Source organism: Balearica regulorum, chromosome 3 (genome assembly GCF_011004875.1).
Source record: "Balearica regulorum gibbericeps isolate bBalReg1 chromosome 3, bBalReg1.pri, whole genome shotgun sequence".
In the NCBI taxonomy this organism is placed as follows: domain Eukaryota; kingdom Metazoa; phylum Chordata; class Aves; order Gruiformes; family Gruidae; genus Balearica; species Balearica regulorum.
In genome coordinates, this window is record NC_046186.1 from 50,354,831 (window position 1) to 50,360,830 (window position 6,000).

A 6,000-nucleotide genomic window follows, 5' to 3' on the forward strand; every position below is an offset into this window, starting at 1 on the left:
TAATTGTACATACTCCCCCTTGTGAAGTTAACAAAGTATCTAACGCCATTCTATTTTGCAGTGTAATTTTGGAGAGTTACAAAACCTCTTCTTGTAATGCTGTAATTGCATCAGCGGTATTATTGCCAAGAATTCCTATTGCCGCTGAAATGTTAACTAAGGCCTTTTCTAGTTTGCTCACTCCCAACCAGGGAAGAAACCATCTAGCAAAGGAGAGGAAGTGGATTACTACATTTGGTCCTGCAAACAAACGTTTGTAAGAATGATCCTGATTCCATAGTCAAATTTGAGAACACAGAAATATTAGGAGTAATGGCTCCTAAGGTACAAGTTCCCGACCAATCTCGTGGTGGTGTTTTGCGAGCTCTTTTACCACATATCCAAAACCACCCTTTTCCCTCAGGTACAGGCCAAGGTGTATTGGAAAAGTCCCCAAGTATTCCCGCTGTTCCTATTTTCCTTGGTTACAATCGTTAAAGTTTCCCACAAGGGTAGTACCATTGTACAGGAACTTAAGTTGACTGGGGAGAGCCTGATATTTTACACATGTTGCACATTTGGTTTTTGCTCCTGGGATTATCACCTCCTGTTGTTATGAATCAATGTGGTCTCGATGGAAAGTAGTTCCCCCCTAACAGAGGAGTACTTGAAGTTGAGTGGCTTGGGAGATGAGTACATATCCAACAATTAGTTTTCTTAGTAATTTGGACTATGGTTTGTGACAAGTTAAAATAGAGGTTTTTCTCTCCACTCATAATGGAGCTGTACAGACTTAGATATTCCCCTTAACTGTGTAATAGGCACATCAAATGTTAGTAACTTTACCCATAAAATCTCTATAATCTCTGCCACGAGGGTGGTGTATACCAAGAGAGTTAAAGCCCCTTATTAACAGTCTAAGATGGTCCACTTAACTAAGTGTCCGGGGAGTCCTGCATCTAAGTAGCTCTGGAAAAGAAACAAAAATGACACAAATTCAGAACTCCTTCATCCTTTGGAAATTCAAATGGTTTCAGTCTCCAAAGCAGCGATCATAATAGTTTCCTCCATCACCGGTCGTTGTTCATCTACTAAATGATCCTCAGATAGCCATTTACCATGTGAGTGGTGGATCCAGGCTTCCTTCCCTGTACCCTTTACAGCAAAGTAAGAACTTAATAAGGTGGTATACGGCCCGTCCCACCCAGGTTCCAGTTTAGATTTACAGGAAAATATTTTTATTAAAACTTTGTCCCCAGGCTGTAAGTCATGTACCTGTATCTCTGGAGGGGTGGGTAGGTATCACTGAGCATGCTCCCTTTTAATTTTGAAATTTTCTTGTAAATTTAGAACATAGTGTCTTAAACACTGATCTCCATTCAAGAGGCTACTTTTGGCTGGGATATAAGTTCCTGGTATAGCTAAATGCCTCCCAAAAAGAACGTCTGCAGGCAATAGTCCTAAGGGTTGCCTTGGGACATTCCCAATGTCCCATAAGGCTAAATTTAATGCTTCTGGCTATTTTAACCATGTATATGTGCAAATTTTTGCTATTCTCTCCTTAAGAGTTCGATTCATTCTTTCTACTTGCCTGGATGCTGGAGGGTGATAAGGAGCGTGCAATCTTTTTTCTATTCCTGAACTTTTATAAAGTCAGTCAAATATTTCTGCAGTGAAATGCGACCCTCTGGCTGATTCAGTACAGTTTGATACTCCATACCGAGAAACAATTTCTTCAAGGAGAGCTTTTATTACTCCTCCAGTGTCTGCTTTTCTTGTTGGGAAACCCTCCACCTACCCTGGTAATTGGTCTACTATCACTAGCATATGTTTACGTCCACACACTGCAGGCATATCAGAATAACTTACTTGCAGTCTTCGGAATGGGAAAAAATGCCCATGGTCAATTTTCCAAATCACATGCAGGTTTTATGTTTCAGAATTTTTGACAGGTAGGACAGGTATTAATAATTCTTTTAGTGGCTGCATAGACACCCAGGGCTGCCCATACTTGCTGTACTTGATTAGCCACTGCTTCTACTCCTCTGTGAGCTTTCTCATGGAACCATCTAGTTACAGTCATCAGGTATTTCTTCAGTAAGACAGGTTTTTCTCTCTATTGTCCATATTCCGTCTTCATATTCCACTGCTTTCCACTTTTCCCACTGTTCTTTTTCTTCACTTGCCACATCTGATTGGTATAAGTCTTTTGGATGGTCAACATCAGGCCATGAGCTCTTGTCCAAAGTAACTGCCATAATCTTCGCCGCAGGTTGACGAGCCACAGCTTTTGCTGCTGCATCAGCTAAAGCATTCCCTTTGCTGATTACAGTAGTGTCCCTCGTATGAGCTGGACAGCAACTCCAACAAGTCCCAAATTTCTGTTCCATTAGCCACAGCTTTTCCCGAGGAGGTGAGAAACCCCCATTCTTTCTACAACATGCCTATTGCATGGTATACGCCAAAAACGTATTTTGCGTCCGTGTAGATGGTTACTCACTTTCCGCTTCCCAGGCAAGCTGCTCAGGCTAACGCAATTAACTCTGCCCTTTGAGCACTAACCATTGCTGGAAGGGGTCTGATGTCTACAACCTGCCATTGGTCTGCAATTCCATAGCCGGTCTTTCGCTGCCCATGTAAATAGTGGAACGATACCTCTGTGAATAAAACATGATCTGGGTTTTGTAAGGGGAGGTCGGTGAGATCTGCTCATGGCTTGCTAATAGTCTGGATTACCATGTCACGTTGGTGATGCCCTTCCCCTCCTGCGGGTATTGGCAGTAGTGTTGCTGGGTTCAATGTATTGCACATCTTTAGAGTCACATTATCTGCATTTAAAAGAGTTGGTTCATATTTATGTGCACGTTGGGGAGACAAGGCTTGTGTTGCATATCACTTGAGAAGTAATTCAACTTCACGTGGCACATAGGTCATAACTGGATGCCCTAATACTAAAGATCAACTTTTTTCCACTATTGTAGCTGCCACTGCCACTGATCTAATGCATGTTGGAGCTCCAGCTACCAACTGGATCCAGTTGAACAGAATAATACGCCACAAGTCTTTGATGAGGTCCTAATTTCTCCATTAACACCCCACTAGCCCCCCGCTTTTGTTCATGTATATACAGATCAAAAGGTTTTGTGTAGTCTGGAAGTCCTAAAGCTGGAGCTGAAGCCAAGGCCCCTTGTATAGCTGTAAAGGCTTTTTCCCATTCTGGCCCCTGTATAATGGTTTCTATTTCTTCATTTAATTTTTTTTTGTTGTTGTTGCCTCTGTCAGTGGTTTAGTTAGTTCCCCTAATTCTGGTGTCCACAGTCACCAAAATCCAACCGCACCTGAAAACTCTCATTGCTGGTTTTTTGTAACTGTCTGAGGAACTTCAGTTACAGCTTTTACTTTTTCTAGATCTAGATTTTTACACCTGCTGTCCTTCCTTTAAAATGAATCCCAGGTATTTTACTTACTTTTGACACAACTGGAGCTTGGATGGAGGTGTGTGATGTCCCTTGGTTGCTAAGGCAGTACATAAATGTATAGTATCTTTTAAACAGACATTACGAATCATCTACATATTCCACTAAAACCGATCCACCAGGTAACTCAATATCCTTTCAATCTTCTTTTAATATCCGAGAAAATACGGTGGGAGACCCGGTAAACACCTGTGGAAGGCAACTCCACGTCAACTGTTGTCCCTTCCAGGTGAAAGCAAACAAGGGCTGGCTTTCTTCATCTGTGCAAATAGGGAAGGATGCTGCGGTCAAATCACTCAGAGTAAAACGCTTAGCCCAATGCGGTGGTTGCAAAGAGGGGTGTGGGACAATAACATACTGGTTCATTGCGCTGGGATCTTGACCAAATCAAAACTCAGGCTCCCCATCTTTATCCAGTCTGTTGGGGGTTGGTTTTATGGTTTGGGGTTTTTTTTTTTTTCCTTACTGGTAACATTGGGGTATTATCTTGAGATTCAAGCACTTTCAAGATTCCTTGGGCAAGGGGCTGATTCTGGTTAGGAGACCCGCTCGCCGCTCCTCGGGGACAGGACCCTGCCTACAGCAGGGGGCGCGCCTCCCCCGGGCATGACGTGTCTCGGCTCTGCTGCCGTCAGGGCTCCCACGTCCCTCCCCCTCCTTCACTCCGCAGCTGCCGGGGCACCGCTGCAAGGGTTCGTGGTATCTCTACGTCAGGATTGTGGACTTCGGATACTAGGCATCACCCCGCGATCATCAAATCAGTACCCCTGGGTGACAGATGTAATTGTGGATCCAGCGTTTGGAGGAGATCTCTTCCTAATAAACAAGCTGGGGACTCTTCTGCTATTACAAATCTTCCCCACACCCCTTTATTTCCTATTACTAATAGTAAAGGCTTACTTAAAACATGTTCTTCTTTTCCTGTTACCCCTTGAATTAATACCTTGTCCTGTGATATGGATCCCTTTGGTACAAAATTTGAAAGTGATAGTGTTGCTCCTGTGTCAACTAAAAATTCAACTTCCTTTCCTCCTATTTTCCCAATTATATGTCCCTTACAATTCAGCTGAGCTTTCCACATCCCATAGACTCCAATTTTCACACAATCTTCTGAGCCCCCTGCCTCCAGTCATTGCAGATTACATCTGGATTCCTGTCTTACACCTCCCATGTTCAGTTCCCTTTGAGGCCCCCTCGGACGAAGCGGGCATTCTCTTTGCCAGTGACCAAGTTTCCCACAGTAATGACATTTTTTCCTCCCAGTTATTTCCAAGTCTTCTCATTCCTCTTTCAAATCTCTGGCCTGACCTACCTCTTCCCTTGTTTTGCTCTCTTGGAGGGGGAAATCTTCTCCCTCGCCCTCTTAGTTGCAAACTCTGTGCCACTGCTGCTGCTGCTAAAAGATGGGCTTCTTGTTGCTTTTCCTGTTGCTTTTCCTTTGTGAGGTCAGGTCTATGTTTTTCCTCCCATCCATCGAACATAAACACCGCCGCACTTAGGATCTTTTGTAATGTCTCCCCTTGCCACTCAGGCGTCTGTTCTTTAAAATATTTCCATATGTCTGAGGTGGCTTGATCAACAGATACACTTGCCACTAGCTTGTTGAAGTTCTGCGTGGTCGTTCCTCCAAATTTTAATAAAGCCCATCATAATTGTCACCAGTAGTCACTAGGGTGTCCATCTAGCCTCTGCCTACATTCCTGTACTTTCGTCCAGTTCACTCCCAATTTTCCACAAGCTCTAATGGCTTCCACTAAATCCTGAATTGCTGCCTGACAGTTGGCTCTGTCTCATGCATTATTATAATCCCAATTTGGATCATTTGCCATCCAAGGATTCCTATTTTCCCCAGCCTGTTGTGTCATTCTGCATCCTTTTCAAGTATTTTATCCCTCTCATCAGCTCGAAATAACTCCTTCAATAAAATTTGAGTATCCCCCATGATGGATTATATCCAGTACAAATGTTTGAAAATAATTGGGCACACCGATCCGCACCCCCACTCAATCTAGGCATTTTACTCCCACACACAGCTAAATCTCCTGGATTCCAGAGTCGATTAGTAAATACATGCAGTACTGGAGGAGTGTTAGTTCCCCCTGCTACAGGCTGCATCACAGCTGGATTTGGAAGAACATTAGCTGAAGCAGTAGCTGGAGGAGTGGCAGAAGCAGTAGCAAAAGATGGGTTAGAAGAAAGCGGAGAGGGGGGTGTACAGGGTGCACATCTGTTGGATCCCTCATGACTGCTGCAGCTAGAGTCATAACCCAGGGTCTCTGTGAACTTTTCCAACCACCTTCTTTATGGCGGTCATATGCCCAATTGTCTCATACACACCAAAAATCCACTTGACAAGGTTTTTCATCTTCCAGAGCATGTCATAGTAAAGTTCATTTCTTTTGGACAAAGGATCCTTCACAGGGCCACCCCCGCCATCCAGTCATCGCCGGCCATTCCTCCTGGCACAATGCTATTACTTGGTTTTTTGGTAGACTTGCAGTGCCATCTATTTTCCTCCAATTTTCTAGTACCTCAGCTAAGGGCG